The sequence below is a fragment of the Paroedura picta genome, chromosome 3 (assembly GCF_049243985.1).
Source record: "Paroedura picta isolate Pp20150507F chromosome 3, Ppicta_v3.0, whole genome shotgun sequence".
Lineage (NCBI taxonomy): Eukaryota > Metazoa > Chordata > Lepidosauria > Squamata > Gekkonidae > Paroedura > Paroedura picta.
Genome location: NC_135371.1, coordinates 79012805 through 79033128, shown reverse-complemented (window position 1 = coordinate 79033128; position 20324 = coordinate 79012805).

Here is a 20324-nt window from a genome sequence, read left to right as displayed (position 1 = left end):
ACGTGGACCATGGGCAGCTTCTATGGAGACAGTCTATGGGCAGCAAGGCCAATTTGGGGTGCCATCTTGACTGCCATTCTTGGCCCGATGTCGGGGACCCGCTTGCTAACTGAAAAAACAGGGTGCCCCTTTGAAGAAAACGTCACGCCAGGCCTGGTGAACGATACAACAGGAACAAGCTTTATTTCAGCAACGTGGAGTCCGCTGGTATGGAGTAAGAGCTTCCACCGAACTCCAGGTGGAAGCTCCCTTTTATACAAAACCCACCTCCTTAGGCTGTATTGCCCCACCCAGTACTTGCGGAGGGAACATGCTGATACAATCATGACTCATGCACATATGCGAGGTTTTCCGGGGTTCCTGATGGCCCATTTTCCTGGAACAAAGGGCCATCTCCGGGCCCTTGTCAAAAGGTGGAGGGGGACATTGAGGTTCTTTAGCGGCCATTGCCACCTCAACGATCGGGTGGGGCGCCCAGCTGCCGGCTTGCCTATGATCACCATGCCCTACCTCCGTGATCGCGGGCGCCTCTGATGGCGGGGTTCGGTCCGGTTCCCAAGCCACCAAGGACCGAACCACGACATTCTGCCCCCCCAAAGGTCCATTCTCCAACCCCCCGGGACGGCCAGGATACCGCTTGTGGAAACGTTCAGTGAGTCGGGGCGCAAGGACGTCCGCTGCCCAGACCCATTCCCGGTCCCCCAAAGCGAAGTCCTTCCATTCCACGAGGTACTGCAACTTCCCCCTGTGGAGTCTAGAGTCCAGGATATCCGCCACCTCGTGGTGCTCCCCCCCCGGCAGGACCTCGGGCGCTGGCGGGGAAAACACGGGGTGCCAAACGTCACCGTCCGGAGTTTTTTTTAGAAGGCTCACGTGAAAGACGGGATGGATGTGCCGGAGGTTCTTGGGGAGCTTGAGCTTGACCGAAACTTCGTTGATCGGGGCCAAGACCTCGAAAGGCCCCAAAAACCGAGGGCCTAGCTTCTTGCTGGGCAAATTCAACCGTAGGTTCCGGGTGGAAAGGTAAACTCGATCCCCCGGTCGGATCTCTTCAGCTGGTCGTCTCTTCCGGTCGGCGTCCTCTTTCTGCGCTGCCTTGACTTTGTGGAGCTGCTCCTGCAGCGACTTCCAGCAGCTCCCGGCACGCTTCCCCCACTCGCGAAGGTCGGCCGATTCCCGGGCGGGGACCTCTCCAAGCTCCGGGAAGTGTCTCAGGTCTGTCCCGTAGACGACGGCAAAAGGCGACATCTCCGTGCTGCTGTGGTCTGCGTTGTTGTACGCGAACTCGGCCAGGGGGAGCAGGGGCACCCAGGTGTCTTGATGATAGGAACCGAAACACCGCAAGTACTGCTCCAGTACTTGATTAACCCGCTCGGTCTGCCCGTCCGTCTGGGGGTGGTAAGCGGAGCTCAGCCCTTGCTCGATGTCTAACAGGCGCAGGAAAGCTTGCCAAAACCGGGACACGAATTGTGAGCCCCGATCGGAAATCACCTTGTCCGGCAGCCCGTGCAGTCGGAACACGTGATCCAGGAACATCCGAGCCAATTGTGAAGCACTGGGGACACTGGCGCAAGGAATGAAATGGGCCTGTTTGGAAAATAGATCTACCACCACCCAGATCACCGTTTTCCCCTTGCTGGGAGGCAAGTCTGTTATAAAGTCCATGGAGATCACTGACCACGGCCGGGTCGGGACCTCGAGCGGGTGCAGCAGACCTTTCGGCTTGCCAACCCCCGGCTTGCAGGTCAGGCAGACAGGACAACCACTGACGTAAGCTTTTGTGTCCCGCCGCAGACTGGGCCACCAAAACCGCCGCCGGGCCAACTTCCAGGATTTTACGAAACCGAAGTGCCCGGCGGTCTTAGCATCGTGGCAGAGGCTGAGGGCTTCCCGTCGTAGCCCTTCCGGGACGTAGACAGCCTCCCCCCTCCGCCAGAGACCGGAGTCCAAAATCAAAGAGTCCCGGAGCTCAGCCAGCTCCTCGTCTGTCCCGTAGGCTGCCACTAGGCGGTCTCGGAGCGGGGCGGTCGCCGGGTCGGGCTCCCATTCCTCCCTGGCCCGACGCCTAGTGACGACCCCCCGTCCCAGCTGCTCCTCACCAAACACGGACCTGGTGCAGGGAGCGTACCCCTCCCCATAATGCGGCAGACGGGAGAGGGCGTCTGCGAGGAAATTCTCTTTGCCGGGGATGTGACCAAGCTTGAAATTGTACCGCGAAAAGAACTCCGCCCACCTCATCTGCTTGGCGTTCAGGGATCGCGGTTGCCGGAGCGCCTCCAGATTCTTGTGATCTGTCCAGACCTCGAACGGCTCCTCTGTTTCCTCCAGCCAATGCCGCCATTCGGTGAGGGCGAACTTAATCGCAAACGCCTCCTTCTCCCAGGTAGACCAGTTCCGCTCCGTTTCGGCGAATTTTCGTGAGAGGTAGGCCGCCGGCCTCAGCTGTCCCGCCTTGTCTCGCTGCAGGAGAACCGCCCCGGCTGCTGCGTCGCTGGCGTCGACTTGTACCACCATCGGCTGGGTTGGGTCGACGTGCAGTAGCGTGGGCTCAGACGCGAAAGCTTGCTTGAGGGCCAGGAACGCTGCCTCCGATTTCTCATTCCAGCCGAGCGCTGCGCTGGGCCGCGTGGCGCGAGGACCTCTCCCCTTGGTACCTAGCAAGTCCGTGAGGGGAGCCACTACGGAGGAGTATCTGGGGATGAAGCCTCTAAAAAAGTTAGCAAACCCCAGGAAGCTTTGTAGCTGTTTCCGGGTGCGGGGCCTTTCCCAGGCCAGCACCGCCTGCACCTTCTCGGGGTCCATAGCTATGCCCTGGGCTGAGATGCGGTAGCCCAAATAGTCCAGGGAGGGACGGTGGAATTCGCACTTAGCCAGCTTCACGTATAGGTGGTTTGCCAGCAGGCGCTTTAACACCTCCCTCACCAGGGTCACGTGCTCTTGGGGATCTTGGCTGTAGATCAGGACGTCATCCAAATAAACAACCACCCCCTGAAACAGAAGGTCCTGCAACACCTCATTAATTAGACTCATGAAAACCCCAGGTGCCCCGCTTAAACCGAACGGCATCACTTTAAATTCGAATTGTCCCAATTGACAGTTAAACGCTGTTTTCCACTCATCCCCCTCCCGGATGCGTACCCGGTAGTACGCCTCCCTTAGGTCCAGCTTAGTGAACAGAGTCCCTTTGCCCAGCCGGGCCAGCAAATCCGGGATCAGCGGGAGGGGGTAAGCGTTCCCCGCTGCGATGGCGTTGAGGCCCCGGTAGTCCTGGCACAGCCGTCGGGACCCATCCTTTTTCCGGACGAACAAGACTGGAGCTCCCATGGGACTGGAAGCGGGCCGGATGAAACCTCGGGCCAGATTTTTACCCAAAAACTCCCGGAGGTCCTTGAGCTCACCCTCACTCATCTTGTAGATGCGCCCTTTGGGTAGTACCGCCCCCTCTGGGATGTTGATAGCGCAGTCCGTGCGGCGGTGTGGGGGTAGCTCGTCCGCTTCCCGCTCGCTGAAAACGGCTGCGAGGTCTCGGTACTCTGGCGGGACCTCGGGCTCTGGTATCTCCTGCTGCGCCGCCGCCGCTCCCCTGGGACGCGCCGCCGTCCTCTTGTGGCTGGAATTCTCGTGGGGGACCCGATGCCGTGCACCCACCGTCAAGTCGAACTTCAGGGTCCCCGCCCGCCAGTCCACCACGGGGTTGTGTTCCTTCAGCCAATCCAGGCCCAACACCGCCCGATATCCCGCTACGGGGACCTGGATCAGCCACCGCAGCTCTTGGTGGTCCCCTATGTGGATGGCGATAGGACCCACCTCCTCCCCGAAAGGTCCCCCCTGAATCGGGCTGCCGTCCATCTGGACGAAAACCAGGGGAACCTTCCGAATGCGCTTCGGTAGCCCCAAAACCCGGGCTATCTGGGGGTGGACCATGCTGTGGTCGCATCCAGAGTCCAAAAGAGCCTCCCCCACCCAACTTAGTCCGTTCTCCGGGTTCCGGAGCTCTAAAATTACCACGTTCGGAGGTCGCGCCTCATGCTGTAGGGGTTTTCCCTCGCACCGCGGGACCTGCTGCCCGGCGCCGTCTACAGCAGGTCCTGGCCGTTTCCCGTCGCCTGGGCGCTTCCCGGTTCGTTGCGGAGGTCCTCCGCCCGGCGTGCCTGCTGGGGGCGTGTCGCACCTCCCCCCTGGGAGAGCCCGCGGTCCTCCCCCCCTTGCCGTTGGCACGCTGCTGCGAAATGTCCTGACCCCCCGCATTTCAGGCACAGACCTTCCCGGCGTCTCCTTTCCCGCTCGGGGTTCGGGGGTCGTTTGGGGCGAGAGTTGTCGGGGCCCGGTCTCGGCGCCTCGGCTGACCCGCCTTTGGCCTCCCGGGGGGGTGCGGCGGCCCAACCCAGGCTGGCTTCCAGCTTGGCGACCACAAAACACCACCCCTCCAGTGTAGACAGATCTTCTTCCGTCCCCTTGATCACGGCCCATTCCCTGAGCTTCGGGTTAAGGCCCTCCCGGAAGTACTCGATTTGGGTCTCCTCGTTCCAGGAGAACACCTTGCCTGCTTCCCTCCGGAAAATGTCTATATAGTCCATAACCCCCCTAGTACCCTGTCGAAGTCCCTTGATCCGACTCTTTGCCTTGTCCTCAGCCTGGGGGTCCTGGAATCGTCGGCGGAGCGCGACCACGAAGTCCTGCAGGTCCCGAGTTGCCGGGTCGCCGCGCTCGGCCAACCCTAGGTACCACTGACCCGCCTTGCCCTGGAGACACGAGGCCACCCCCCAGACCAAGTCCTCGGAGTCCTCATACCGGTCTCCATACCTCCGGGCATGCGTCAGCGCGTGGAGGAGGAACTGCGGGAGGTCGTCCGGCGTCCCGTCGAAACGCGCCTTAAGCTCTGGGGGGGAACGTTTTGGAGAGTAGTCCGACCCCCTCCGGATCCGGGATTCTCGGCGTCCGCCGTCTCGTCCTGCTCCGCTCCACCGGCTACCAACTTGCCCAACGACGCCGTGCCGCTCCCTGCCTTGCACGTCGCTCCTGCGTTGGTCCGGCTCTCGCCGCCCCGTCGGCTCCCCCGCTCCCCCGAGATCCTCTGCTGTCTCGCCTCTCCGCTGGCCGTCTCGCCTACTCGGGACTGAAAACTGCTCCGGGTCGGGGTCCGGGGCCCGCTCACCAGTGCCGGGCTCGTCCTCGTCGCTGGAGACGTCCTCACTCGACGCGATCCCCTCCGCCGTTGTATTACCAGTCCCTCCGGGCCCGGCCCGAGCTTGCTCACGGGCTTCAGCTGCCTGCAAGCGCCTGGCCAAGTCCGCCATGGCCCGCCGCAGGTCCTCTAGGGATTCCTCAGGTCCTACCGGGCGAAGCGCCTGCCTCAGCTGGGTGTCCCAGGTTGGGGCCAACCCCCCAGACCTCGGCGCGCTCCCCGCCGTGCTTGGGAACCCCATGGCCCGGCGCCTTCCCTTGGCCGCCGCTGCCGAGGGTCTCGGGGTCCCGGACAGCTGCTCCTGGCCCCCCGATTTTCGGAGGAAATCTCCCGGGGACATTAAACTCATGTTCCCGGGGTTCGTGGGGGTCGAGACCGCCCCGTTGCTTGAAAACGCCATCTCTGGATCCGTCCCGATAAGCGCTCGGATGCGATGCCGACCCTGGAGTTCGGTGGGAAGCTCTTACGATGTCGGGGACCCGCTTGCTAACTGAAAAAACAGGGTGCCCCTTTGAAGAAAACGTCACGCCAGGCCTGGTGAACGATACAACAGGAACAAGCTTTATTTCAGCAACGTGGAGTCCGCTGGTATGGAGTAAGAGCTTCCACCGAACTCCAGGTGGAAGCTCCCTTTTATACAAAACCCACCTCCTTAGGCTGTATTGCCCCACCCAGTACTTGCGGAGGGAACATGCTGATACAATCATGACTCATGCACATATGCGAGGTTTTCCGGGGTTCCTGATGGCCCATTTTCCTGGAACAAAGGGCCATCTCCGGGCCCTTGTCAAAAGGTGGAGGGGGACATTGAGGTTCTTTAGCGGCCATTGCCACCTCAACGATCGGGTGGGGCGCCCAGCTGCCGGCTTGCCTATGATCACCATGCCCTACCTCCGTGATCGCGGGCGCCTCTGATGGCGGGGTTCGGTCCGGTTCCCAAGCCACCAAGGACCGAACCACGACACCCCTCAGGGAAAAGAGAAAAGCCTGAGAACCCTGGCGATACTGCCTGCTGGTTTGCCACAGGCACTGAGCAGCCATGAGCCAAAGGCAGGTCTTCAAGGCCCCGAGGGAGTCTGTTGATGGGTGAGGGGGGTAGATTGTGACAGGCCAGTGAAAATGCCCCAGAGTCCACCCTCCAAATCAGCCATTTTCTCCAGGGGTACTCATCTCTGTTGCCTGGAGATGAGCTGTAATTCCAGGGGATCCACAGATCCCACCTGGAACCTGGCATACTTAAACTTTACTGAGATGAAAACATGGCAGCCGTGCCGGATGCAGGAGTTTAGAGCTCCACCCGGCACCACTGGTTATGAGTGCCTGGGGACTACCAGGCACTCTCCCCCTGGCAATTTTTGGGGGGACTGGGGTTACTTTCCCCCCCTTTCCCTTTCGTGGAGTTGGCTTGGCAGCAACCTCAAGGAGGCAGCGGTGCAAAGAAGGAGATAACAGCGGCCTAGCACGCCAATTACATCACCGAGCTCACGTCGGAGGGCACCCCAGCGTGAGTCAGCTGTGCTGAGGGAAGGGGACTGACTCGAGCCTTGGGGGGTGATTCGAGCTAGTGCCAGACTGCAGCACAGGGTCCCAGCCCTGCGAAAGATCTTCTCTCCATCTGTTGGGCTGCGCGCCCCGTTCCCTAAGCTTGGAGCCCCCCGGGGTATCCCCCCCGATCCAGCTGCAGTGGGGGAGAAGAGGAAAATCAGCGCTTGCTGGGAGAGGAGGGTAACACGATGAAATAACTACTCACGGCAGGTCTCTCTGGGCTTTGGCTTGGTTCCTGGCTGGCACGGCGTCAGAATGCGGCGGCGGCGGAGCATTTTGGAGTCTGGGGAACCTGCTGTAAGAGTCGGGGGTCGTGCCTCAGTGCTTGGACCAGTGTGGGAATGGAAGGAGGCTCCCTGGTGGAGTTCTGCTTGCCCAGGGCCCTGCGCGGTCGTTAAGGAGATCCCTAACCAGTGGAAGTGCGACCTGGAGGATGGGAAAGCCTTTTGGTGCTTTCACTTTAAGAGCGAAGCCAAGACTGGAGGAGAGGAGAATTTGGTCCCCAGATTGCCACCCAGAGGCAACCGGAATATCTCCCAGAGCTTGGTCTTTGGGTTTAGCTTTGCCCTCTCGGTTTCCACCCAGTAGCTCTGGGCAGAACATCATTTGGACCTGCTCCTTTCTTATTGCTGTCAATACTGACTTGCTGTGGATGGAAGGGTGATTTTTGAGATCTTCACCAAGAGAGGCTTGAGATTAGGTTAGGTCAGCTAAGTAGAGAGGATCAGCCGGAGGACAGAGAGAACCCCTGAGATAGGCAGAATCTCACCCTCGATCGGACCCCTCTCGCTAGCTGCTAGAATTGGTGGGTGGGGGGAGGTGAGGTTGTGCGGGTGATAGTGTAAGTGGGCTGGGCGGGCTAGGGTGGGACGTAGTTGTAGGGAGAAGGACCTAGCTTAGGTGCATTAGTGCCCTCTCTTGGGGGGGGTAGGTGGGAGGAATTATGGAGGGGGAGTTCTGGTCAGGGGGGAGCATATAGAGGGGCCGGGATCCCAACGATCACGGGCCAGGGGCGCTATGGCTGGGGGAGGAGGTTGGACAAGAGAAGGGTTGGGACCACTGGTGTCCCATATAGGGCCCGACCGTGGAAACACAACTGGTGCTCTGGGTGTGCTCGATTCCCTTCTAACCTCCGTCCCATCCCCAGGGATGTGAGGGTGGAGGCTAAGGGGAAAGTGGGTCTGACATTGGTCTTGTGCAATGCAAGGTCGATCAAGAACAAGGCTGCGACTCTGCAACACTTCTTTGCGGAGTCGAAAGCTGACCTTGCGTGCATAATGGAGACTTAGCTGAGAGATGGAGATGGCCCCAGCAGGTTACTCCATTCTTCACCAATCCCGGACCCACAAGAGAGGAGGGGGGGTGGCAATCTTGGTCCAGGAGGCTTTCTCCTACAGGGCTCTCCCAGGGCCAGAAATCGGTGGGGTGGAGTGTGTTGGTATTGAGTTGGGCTCGGTTGAGAGCTTGGCTATTTGGCTGGTATATCGCCCACCCAATGCCCCACCAGATGCCCTACCCCGCTGGCTGGAGGCGGCGGCCGCCTGGGCGTTGCAGTTCCCCAGGCTTCTAATCCTGGGTGACTTCAACGTCCACATGGACGCGCCCTCTTCAGGACTTGGCGGGGACCTGGTGTCAACCATGGCGACCCTGGGGCTCTCGCAATCTGTTGCTGGGCCCACCCATTACGCCGGCCACACGCTCGACTTTTTTTTTGGCACCGGAATAGAGGTGGATCTGGATACAGCTTTGGCTATGCTGTGGTCAGACCACTATGCCCTGCGGGCCCAGCTCGAGATATCACCCCCTCCCCAGTTGGGCGGTGGCCGTATTTTTGCCCAACCGCAGAGACTCATGGATCCGCTCGGTTTCCAGAATGCTCTGTGGGACCCAATGCCTCCTGGCGACTCAGTTGCGGGGGACTGGTAGTCCCGCTTGACGGCTGCCATAGATGAGATCGCCCCTAAATGTCCTCTCTGCCCTCGACTCAAACAGGCCCCCTGGTACACGGGGGTGCTCCGGAAGAAGAAAAGGGAAGTGAGATGACTGGAGCAAGTGTGGCGGAAGACTTGTGACAAGGTTACAAGAACATCTTATCACACGCTTATGAGGGCATATGAGATGGCGGTGAAAGAGGCTAAACGTGAGCCCGGGTGAGAACTTGTTGGTCATCCCCAGCCCAAAGGAAGCGCGCCTAGCCTCGACCAGGGCCAGGGCTTTTTCAGTCCTGGCCCCTACCTGGTGGAATGAGCTCCCGGGTGAGCTATGGGCCCTGCGGGATTTGTCAGCTTTCCACTGGGCCTGTAAAACGGAGCTCTTCCACCAGGTCTATGGTTGAGGCTGGGGTCAGCGAATCAGGGACATCCAGAGTTGGAGTGTACGCTACTCCCCTATCCTTTCCTCTTCACCTCTTTAATAATTGGGGGAGGGATGGGATTTTTAGCGGTCATGTTAGTAGATTGATGTTTTAATGGGAATTTTAATGGGGTTAGTTGTTGTGACCCGCCTCGAGCCTGTCGGGAGAGGCGGGAAATAAATCTAATAATAATGATGATGATGATGATGATGATGATGATGATGATGATGATGATGATGATGATGATGATGATGATGATGATGATGACACCTCAGAGTCCACATTCCAAAGCAGCCATTTTTCTCTGGGAAGCTGATTGCAGATGACTTCTAATTCCAGGAGATCTCCAGGCCTCACCTGGACATTGGCCACCGCTAGGTTGGAAATAATCCTTGGAGGTGGGACCTCAGAATAGTGTGGCGTTTCACAGTCTGTCCTCCAAAGCACCTTTTGCCCCACAGAGCTGATCTTTACAGTCTGGGAGTGAGTGGTTTCTTATGACATGCATGTTTATGTGTATGAGGTTTCCCTGGCACAACACACACCACACAACTGGCTAGTGCACATTGCCTTTAAGGGTGCAATGGACTTTACTACTAGTATAGAATAAGAAATCTTTTCTTCTGAAGTGACAAAGTGTACTTCAAATATCCCCCCCACACACACACACACATGCCCAAACAGATTGCTAAAGAAATTCAAATACTTGGAGTTAATAAATGAGGGAAAGCTAAAATATGAGGGAAAGATGACTGGGAGGTATATAGTATTATGGACAAAATGGAGAGAGATATTTCTCACTCTTCTAGAACTTCCATTGCATGTCATCTAAGGAGAGTAGACAGACACAATGAATAAATTCACAACAAAGGGATTAATTGCCACAAGAATCAATGATGACCACTATCTCAGGAAGAGGTATTTAAAAAACTTGGGGAAATTAATCTTAAGGACGATACCTAACAGAACCTGTAGTTGATTTCTGAGAGAAAAAAATTCCCATATTGAAGTTTAGTGTAATCTGGTAATCTACATGGTGTTTGGGGACAGGCTTTCTGATCATTAAAATAAGCTAGAAGAAACATAGAGTTGGCAGTGAGGGAAAGTTCAAGTCCCTCTGCCTTTCCTCATAGTGCTTGGTCTTCAGTCCCTGGATCATCCTCATCACTCTCCTCTTAACCATCTCAATTTTGTCCCCATCCTTTTTGAAGTCAGGCCTCCAGAACTGCACACAGTACTCCAGGTGAGGTCTTACCAATGTGATATACAGTGAGACTATGACATCTTGTGATTTTTTTGATCTGATGCCTCTATTGATACAACCTACGATTGCATTTACCTTCTTTACAGCCACATCACACAGTCTGCTCATATTTAGCTTAACGTCCACAAGTATTTCAAGATAAAGATCATGCACACTGCTACCCAGAAGTGTATCTCCCATCCAGTATGCATGCTTCTCATTTGTGTGATCCAGATGTAGAACTCTGTACTTCTCTTTATTGAATTGCATCTTGTTTTCATTTGCCCACTTTTTCAGCATATTATTATTATTATTATTATTATTATTATTATTATTATTATATTTATATCCCGCCACTCCCTTGCAGCTTGTGGCGGGTAACAATATCACAATCCCCATTAAAACCCCATAAAAACAATAATAACATTGCCAATATTGTTGGCATGGCAAGAACGGCAGCTCAACTCCCCCCCCTCCCACTACTAGTGGGTGGAGAGGAGGTCCTGATGATGTTTTGCTTCGGGTCCAGAACCCGAGTCCCCGGGGGGGCATAGATCTATTATCAGCCCCGGCCTCAACCATAAACCTGGTGGAAGAGCTCCGTCTTGCAGGCCCTGTGGAACGTTGAAAGATCCCGCAGGGCCCGCAGCTCTCCTGGGAACTCATTCCACCAGGTTGGGGCCAGGACCAAAAAGGCCCTGGCCCTGGTCGAGGCCAGGCGTGCTTCCCTAGGGCTGGGAATTACCAACAGATTTTCACCCGCAGAGCGCAAGGCCCTGCGGGGGGCATAGGGCGATAGGCGGTCCCTCTGGTATGTGGGTCCCAACTTGCGTAAAGCCTTGAAAGTTAGAACCAGAACCTTGAACCGGATCCGGGCAGCAATTGGCAACCAGTGCAGCTGCCTCAGGACTGGCTGGATGTGGGCCCTCCAAGATGTGCCAGTGAGTACCCTAGCAGCTGCGTTTTACACTAGCTGAAGTTTCCGGATCAAGGACAAGGGAAGGCCCGCGTAGAGCGAGTTACAGAAATCTATTCTGGAGGTGACCGTTACATGGATCACTGTGGCTAAGTGTTCGGGGGACAGGTAGGGCGCTAGTAGTCGGGCCTGGTGAAGGTGGAAAAACGCCTGGCCCGCTACTTTTTTGACCTGCGTCTCCAAAGTCAGGGAGGCGTCAATGGTCATACCCAAGTTCCTGGCCTGGGACATGATGGTTAGTTGCGTCCCTGCCAGGGTGGGTAAGCACGCTTCCTGGTCCTGCCCCCTACGTCCCAGCCACAGGACCTCCGTCTTGGAGGGGTTGAGTTTCAGGCGACTCTGCTCGAACCATTCTGTCACTGCTTCCAAACATCTGGCGAATGGTTCCGGGGGGGGAGTCTGGGCGGCCGTCCATGAGGAGATAGAGCTGGGTGTCATCAGCGTACTGGTGGCAACCCAGTCCAAACCTCTGTACCAGCTGGGCCAGAGGGTGCATAAAGATGTTGAATAATGTGGGGGAGAGGACCGCGCCCTGAGGGACCCCACAAGGGAGTCTATAGGAATGCGAGAACTCATCCCCCACTGCAACCCTCTGGGTCCGGTCCTGGAGAAAGGAGCGTATCCAGCGTAACGCTGTGCCCTGAATCCCCGTGCTGGCAAGGCGGTGGACCAACAGCTCATGGTCCACGATGTCAAAAGGGGCCGACAGGTCCAGAAGAACGAGCACTGCCGACCCGCCCTTATCCAGCTGGCGATGGAAGTGATCGAACAGGGCGACCAGCACCGTCTCCATCCCGTGGCCAGGTCGAAAGCCAGACTGATATGGATCGAGTGCCGAAGTTTCTTCCAAGAATGCCAGGAGCTGGTCTGCCGTGGCCCTTTCAACCATCTTGCCCAGAAACGCCAAGTGCGATACTGGGCAATAGCTGGCGGGGTCCTGCGGATCCAGCGTAGATTTCTTCAGGAGAGGGTGAACCACTGCCCCCTTCAGCTGATCAGGGAACTCCCCGGACTCCAGGGAGAGGTTGATAATGTCCCTGAGCTGGCCTCCTATCTTCTGGCCGCCTCCTTTGAGGAGCCATGATGGACAGGGGTCAAGGGGGCAAGTGGTCGTCCTAACCGAGCCTAGCAACTTGTCCACTTCAGATAAAGAGAGCCGTCTGAAGCCATCAAACGTCACCTCCAAAGGCGGCCAACAGGCCTCCAGTTCGTTTACTGTATTAACTGTGGCAGGAAGATCGCGGCGGAGAGAGAAGATTTTTTCCGCAAAATAGCTCGCAAATGCCTCACGGCCGAGTTCCAATTTGCTATTATTTTGGCGCCCCTCAAGGGCGGTAAGGGATATAACTACCCTAAATAATTGGGCCAGGCGAGAGCTTGCGGACGCGATTTCCATGGCAAAAAATTCACGTTTTGCCACTTTCACCGCCATCTCATACGCCCTCATAAGCGTGCGATAAGATGTTCTCGTAGCTTTGTTGCGAGTCTTCCGCCACTCTCGCTCCATGTCAGGAATCAGGCTGAGCCCAGCCGGTGGAGTCCCAAGTGGAAGCACATCCAAAATCCAACAGCCAGTTGCAAATTTCCAAGAAGAGCTTTATTAGGCAAAATCCACAGTACGCTAAAGCAGGTCAAGATCTTCCTAAGCAAAGATCTTGATAATAACAAAGTACAGGGGGAACAGGTGGGGTAGTTATAGGGCTCACCAGATAGGGGAGGGGGACCCTGAAGGTTTCGGCGGGAGAGTGAAGAGAGGTGACAAAAGTGAGCCTGTTCCCAGGCTGCCAGATGGCCAGGAGCCTTATCGGGAGGTTGGCGCATTGTTGAGACTTTGCTGTCTCCGCAAGGACACTTACAGTAAGATTGATACATTTGGTGAAGCTCCTCACCCGCTGGGAAAGGGAGTGAAGTTCTCAGAAGACAGGTTTATTGCTTTATGGCCTTGGCCAGAACCGGCCGGGGAAGACATAGAAGTGTGAGAATATGCAGGGTCGGGATAGATCAAGATGGCATGAATTAGGGGATTCATGACACTCGCCTCCCCTTAAGGGCCCCCCCCGTTCAGGCACCTGCGGCGATGGGGGCCAGGCCCGGCTTGTCGGGGAAGCGGGCATGAAAGTTGTGGAGGAGGATGGAAGCGGCCACGTCCTCCACGTCCACCCACTCATTATCGGAGTCGGGGAACCCCTTCCAGGAGACCAAGTATTGCAACTGCTTACGGAAGAAACGGGAGTCGACAATGTTGGCCAGCTCGTAGTGGGTGTCCTCCCCTACCATGACGGGGGGAGGAGGATGGGACTGAGGGTGCCAAGCGTCAGGCGGGGGGGCCTTCTTGACCAAGCTGACATGGAAAACCGGGTGGACTTTGCGATAAGCCTTTGGGAGGTCCACCCGTATGGTGACTTCGTTTAGCACTTTTACCACTTTGAAGGGGCCCACAAATTGGTAGCTCAGCTTTTTGCATGGTCGCCTGTTCTTGAGGTGTTTTATGGAAATATACACCTCGTCCCCCACGGAGTAGGGGGGGGAACTCTGGCGCTTCCGGTCAGCCCACCGTTTGAAGTCAGCTTTTGCTTTTCCCAGGGACTCTGTCACTTCCCCCCAGGTCATCTCACTTCCCTTTTCTTCTCCCGTAGCTCCCCGGTGTACCAGGGAGCCCGTTTGAGTCAAGGGCAGAGAGGACGTTTAGGGGCGATCTCATCTATAGCAGCTGTCAGGCGAGACTGCCAGTCCGCCACCAAAGCCGCTAGTGAGTTGCCAGGAGGCATCGGGTACCGCAGAGCATTCCGGAATCCAATTGGATCCATAAGTCTCCGCGGGCGGGCTAGAATACGCCCGCCGCACAACTGGGGGGGGTGGTATCCTGAGCCGGGCCTGCAGGGTATAGTGGTCTGACCACGGCACAGCTAGAGCTCTATCCAGATCCACCTCTATCCCATCACCAAAAATCAAGTCGAGCGTGTGGCCGGCATAATGGGTGGGACCAGCAACAGATTGCGAGAGCCCCAGTGTCGCCATGGATGACACCAGGTCTCTGCCATGGACTGAAGGCGGCACGTTCGCGTGGACGTTGAAGTCGCCCAGGATCAGAAGCCTGGGGTACTGCAACGCCCAGGTGGCCGCCGCCTCCAGCAGGCGGGGCAGGACATCTGGCGGCACGTTGGGCAGATGGTATACCAACCAGATAGCCAATACCATCCAATACCGACACACTCCACTCCACTGATTTTCGGCGCCGGGAGAGCCCTGCAGGTGAGGATCTCCCAGACCACAATTGCCACCCCCCTCCCCTCTTGTGGGTCCGAGATTGGTGAAGGACCGAGTATCCTGGTGGGGCTAGTTCTTTCAGGGCCGCTGACTCGCCTTCCCTCACCCAGGTCTCGGTTACGCAAGCAAGGTCCGCCTTCGACTCCGCGATGAAGTGTTGCAGAGTCGAGGCCTTGTTCTTAATCGACCTTACGTTGCACAAGTCCAATGTTGGACCCTTTACCCTAGCCTCCACCCTCACATTCCTGGGGATGGGACGGAGGTTAGAAGGGGATCGAGCACACCCAGAGCGCCGGCCGTGTGTCCACGGCCGGGTCCTATACGGGACACCAGTGCTCCCACCCCTTCTCTTGTCCAACCTCCTCCCCCAGCCATAGCGCCCCTGGCCAGTGATCATTGGAATCCCGACCCCAGTGCAAGCCCCCCCTTATTTGGACCGCTCTCTCCATGTTCCCGCACCCCAGAGAGCAAACCACTAACCTCCTGCATCTTCCCCCCTGCTTAGCTGCATTAACCCACCCTAACCCGCCCTTCCCTAGTACTACTCCCACCCGGCCCTCCCCTCCCGTCAACCCTAATCTAACTAGCAGCTGGCGAGGCAGGAGCTACACTCTAGGGGCGAGATCCCGCCTATAAGGGGTTCTCTCTAGCCCTTCCAGTTCGCTCCTTCATCACCACTGGTCTTGCCCTAACTTCTATTTCTCTCTGGGTAAAAATCCCTATCCACTAACCCCCCCCCCTAATATCAAGACTGGCCAGTCCAGACAACCACAGGCAAAATTACAAAAAGTACAAAAAATACAGTTGGCAGGTGTTCTTCGCTTGGCCACCAGGTGGTGCTAGATGCGATTCTCAGCTGGACCAAGTCCTTGCAGTTCTTCCGGTCGCCACTAGGTGGTGTCCAAGGGAGCCAACTCTTCCCTCCCAGTTCAGATCTTAAAGTGGAAGCGTCCTCGCCTTCGTCCTCCTCCATTTATCTGGCGGTGGGAGTTTGGCTTGCAATAATTAGCTTGGCGAGATCGGTATCTGCTCCTGATGAATCCACAGTATAGAACAGCAAGTAGCAAAACAACCAAGCAGCCAAGTAACACACCTCTGGATCACAGCTCCAACTCTAGCAAACACCAGCAGCAGGACCAAAAAGAAGAAGCAACACTGGCAGCAAGAACAGAAAGAAGAAGCGATGACTCCTCCACAAATGACCGAAGTAGGCTCAAACAAACCAGCGTCCCGATGTTTCAACAAGCAGAGAAAGTCCTCTGTGTCTTAGACCGCAGAGAAATAAGGCCATAGCAGTTCGGTGATATAACCAGCAGCTACAGATAACTGCAATTAGCAAAATTCACTGTGTGGCAACAGCCAAGGTCGAAAAGATATTTTGCTGCTTTCAAAACAGCTGCAAAAAGGTTTTAAGAAGCTTTGTAGAGACTTATCGGAGGAGCGTTAATTAGTTGCTCTCACTCCACCGCCATCTTCTTTCTTCCTTTTAAGATCTCTTTCTTCCTATTAAGATCTCTTTGGACTTTATATCTTCTGGGATGTTTGTTATTCCTCCCAATTTGGTGTCATCTGCAAATTTAATGAGAAATATATCCACTCTGTCATCCAGATCACTGATAAAAATGTTGAAACTATTGGATCCAGAACTGAGCCCCATGGCACCCCACTGCTCACTTTCCTCCAATCTGATGAAATACCATTGACAACCACTCTTTGGGTCCAATTTTCTAACCAGCTCTCTGTTGTGTGCACAGCTAAGTGGACCCGCAGAGTGGGAACTGCTGTTCAAACAGCGGGGACAATTAATGCCATTGGTTAACACACAGGCTGCATCCTGCCACTGGATCATTTGAATGGTCAGTTTAAACATGTGGTCTCACATGGAGCCAGTCACAGGCTTTGGTGGGAATGTTGAACTGTATATAAGTTCAGGAGAGGCTGTTTGATTAAGTTCTCTGGTGTGATCTGAATAAAGAACTGATGTTTCACTCTACAAGTGATCCCAGTATTCAATATTCACTACCCACCTAACCATGTGAAAATCCAGTCTACAGTCCTTCAGTTTACCCATAAGATCATGGGGAACCTTGTCAAAAGCCTTGCTGAAATCCAGGTAAACCACATCAACTGAGCTTCCATTATCTAATAAGCCTATCACTCAGTCAAAGAAGCAAACCAGGTGTCAATGTCAATGTCAAGCGCTGAGAGAACTCACAACTAGCTTCTTAATAATAACTAGCTTCTTAATAAAAGCTTTATTGAGAAGTACTACACGCATCAAGACTGGCAAAGTCAAATCTGACCTGAGTACAGATTTGCTTCTTCTTATCAATACAATTCTCCCGCTCAAAACTTGAAAGTTCCCAAGGGAGGGGAGAAGGAGAGAAGAGGCACATGCAATTAAAACAGTGACACATTCTCATGGCCTTGACTGGGTGATAGCGAAACCGGGCCCAGCCGAGAGGCCTCAACAAGTGATAAGAGTTACAACAACATATATTTCACTTTTAATAGTTAGCATGAGTACAGGACCTGCAGCAACCAGGCACCAAGCAATATAACTGTCATGGAAGAACTCAGGCTAATTTATGACAGAGATTCTACAATCCTGACATCCTTCCACCCTAAAAAGGACCCCCCACACACACACTAGCCCGCATCCACTGGACGAGGGCATTCCGGGAATGCACGGTGGAGCGCCCGAAGGAGGCGCGGGGCTTTTACATTTGCCGCCTCCACCCACTCCCTCTCCCCTGAAGGGAAATCTTTCCAATCCACCAAATATTGGAGGCGACCCTTGTGTACACGAGAGTCCAAGATCTGGTTGACCTCGTATTGAGTGTCTTTATCAATGTAGACTGGCACTGGTGTTGAGAGCAGAGGGTGCCACACATCCGGCACAGGGGCTTGCCGCAGCAGGCTGGAATGAAAAACCGGATGCACATTCCTGTAAGTTTTAGGCAAACGCAATTCCACAGTCACAGCATTGATCAGCTTCACAATGGGAAAGGGCCCCACAAATTTGGGACCCAGTTTCTTAGATTGCTGCTGACAGCGTAAGTTTTTTGTAGACAGGTAGGCAAGGTCACCTACTTTCCAGGCTGGTGCAGGTGCACGTTTTTTGTCAGCCTGGGACTTATAAGCTTGTTTAGCCTCCTCAAGGCTAGAGACAATGTCAGGCCAACCTGCACTAATAGTTGCCGCCCATTTTGTGACTTCAGGGGCTTCAGCAGAAACTAAATCCCAGGTGGGAGCAGCAACTAAGTCTGTCCCGTACACCACCTTAAAGGGAGACACCCCAGTGGAGGCATGCACCCCGTTGTTGTAGGCAAACTCAGCAAGAGGCAAGAGGGCAACCCAATCATTTTGTTGGTGATTAATAAAACAGCGCGGGTACTGTTCAAGAATCTGGTTCACCCGTTCAGTCTGCCCGTTGGACTCAGGGTGGTAGCCCGATGTCAGGGCTTGCTCTATCCCCAGCAACTTCAAAAGCTCCCGCCAGAACTTGGCAACGAACTGTGGGCCCCGATCCGTGAGCGGTCGCCTAGGAATTCCATGTAGGCGGATTATATGAGTCACGAACATAGAAGCTATTTTGGCTGCTGAGGGCAAGCCCGTACAGGGAATAAAATGGGCTTGCTTTGAGAAAGCATCCACCACCACCCAAACTACAGTCTTGCCCTGGCTGGGAGGCAGGTCTGTAATAAAGTCCATGGTGACATCGGACCAGGGGCGGGCAGGGGTGGGCAGAGGCTGCAGCAGGCCTCGTTTCTTTCCTCCTGGGGGTTTGGAAACCATGCAGGTAGGGCAGCCCTGCACGTATTTCTCTACATCGATCCTTAACGTTGGCCACCAATAATGTCTCCTGACCAGGTGCAGAGTTTTCACGAAACCAAAATGTCCTGCGGTTTTCGCATCGTGGCAAAGTTTTAAAACGTCCCCGCGCGCCGCCGCTGGAACGTAAAGGTGCTCCTCCTTGAAAAACAGGCCCCCCTTGTCGACTAGGGCAGGGCGGAGGGAAGCAAACTCAGAGTCCTGTAACACCTCCTTCTGAACCCACCCACCGGGAATCGGGTTTCCTTTCTTTGTTTGACTGCGCGTCACTGCTGCCATCCCCAATTGGGCGGGAGTGAAAACTGTGTCCACCAATGGGTCGCACTTACTGTTGTACTGGGGCAAGCGGGAGAGGGCGTCCGCCAAAAAGTTCATTTTGCCTGGCAGATGCTTAAGAGTAAAGTTGAAACGAGAGAAAAACTCCGCCCACCGCATTTGCTTGGCAGAGAGTGAGCGGGGCTGCTTGAGTGCTTGGAGATTTTTATGGTCTGTCCAAACTACAAACGGGACAGCAGACCCCTCCAACCAATGTCTCCAAGTGGCAAGTGCTAATTTTACTGCGGCTGCCTCTTTTTCCCAAATCGCCCAGTTGCGTTCTGCCCCAGAAAACTTCTTTGACAGATAGGCTAAGGGGTGCAGCTTCCCATCCTCCCCCTCTTGTAGGATTACGGCCCCCATTGCCACATCCGAGGAATCTACTTGCACGGTAAATTGCTTAGTTGGGTCAGCATGGGCCAACACCGGTTCAGATGTAAAAAGGAGCTTCAGATTCTCAAAGGCTTCCTGACACAGGGGGGTCCACTGGAGTGGGGCGCCCGGTCGATTCGCTGCCTTTCCCCCCTCCTTCATTTTCAACAAGTCAGTAAGCGGCAATGCCACCTTGGCAAAGCTGGGAATAAACGTTCTATAAAAGTTCGCAAAGCCTAAGAAGCTCTGGAGCTGCCTCCTTGTCCTGGGGGGTTCCCAGGCCAACAAATCACGCACTTTGCCCGGGTCCATTACAATTCCCTCTTTGGAAACCCGGAACCCCAGAAACTCCCCCGCGTCCCGGTGGAATTCGCATTTTGAAAGTTTGGCAAACAGATGGTGCTTCCGCAGCCGACTGAGCACCTCGCGGACTAATTTGGCGTGTTTGCCCGGGTCTTCAGAATACACCAAAATATCATCAATGTAAACCAGCACCCCTTGATACAACAAATCATGCATGATTTCATTTATCATGTTCATGAACACGCCCGGAGCGCCGGCGAGCCCGAACGGCATGACAGTGTATTCAAATTGGCCCAAGGGGGTGTTGAAAGCGGTCAGGTACTCGTGCCCCTTCTTTATGCGGACCCTGTAATAGGCTTCTCTCAAGTCCAGTTTTGTAAAAATCCGGGCCCTCCCCAAATGTCCCAACAAGTCCTTAATCAAAGGCAAGGGGTAAGCATTGCAGGTGGAAACAGCATTTAGCCCCCTGTAGTCTGTACAGAGGCGTAGGGACCCATCCTTCTTTTTCACAAAGAGGACTGGGGCAGCCACGGGAGAAGTGGCCGGTCTGATAAATCCCCTGGCTAAATTCTTGTCCAAGAACTCCCTGAGCTCCTTCATTTCCCTAGGGCTCATAGAATACAATTTGGCTTTGGGAAGCGGCTCCCCCTTCTTCAGCTCAATTGCACAGTCTGTTTTGCGGTGGGGAGGTAGTTGGTCGCATTCGGTCTCTGCAAACACATCCTCAAACTCTCGATACTCCCGTGGGAGGGCAGGCGCCCTAGCCACCCCCACTGCGGCCACGGTTCGACAGCCCTGAGCGGGTTGGGGCCGCACATGCTGCTTGCAGCTACGAGACGAAAACTTCACTGTCCCTTTCTTCCACTTCACCGTGGGATCGTGTTCCCGCAACCAGTCTAGCCCCAACACACATGGAAAGGCAGAGTGGGGC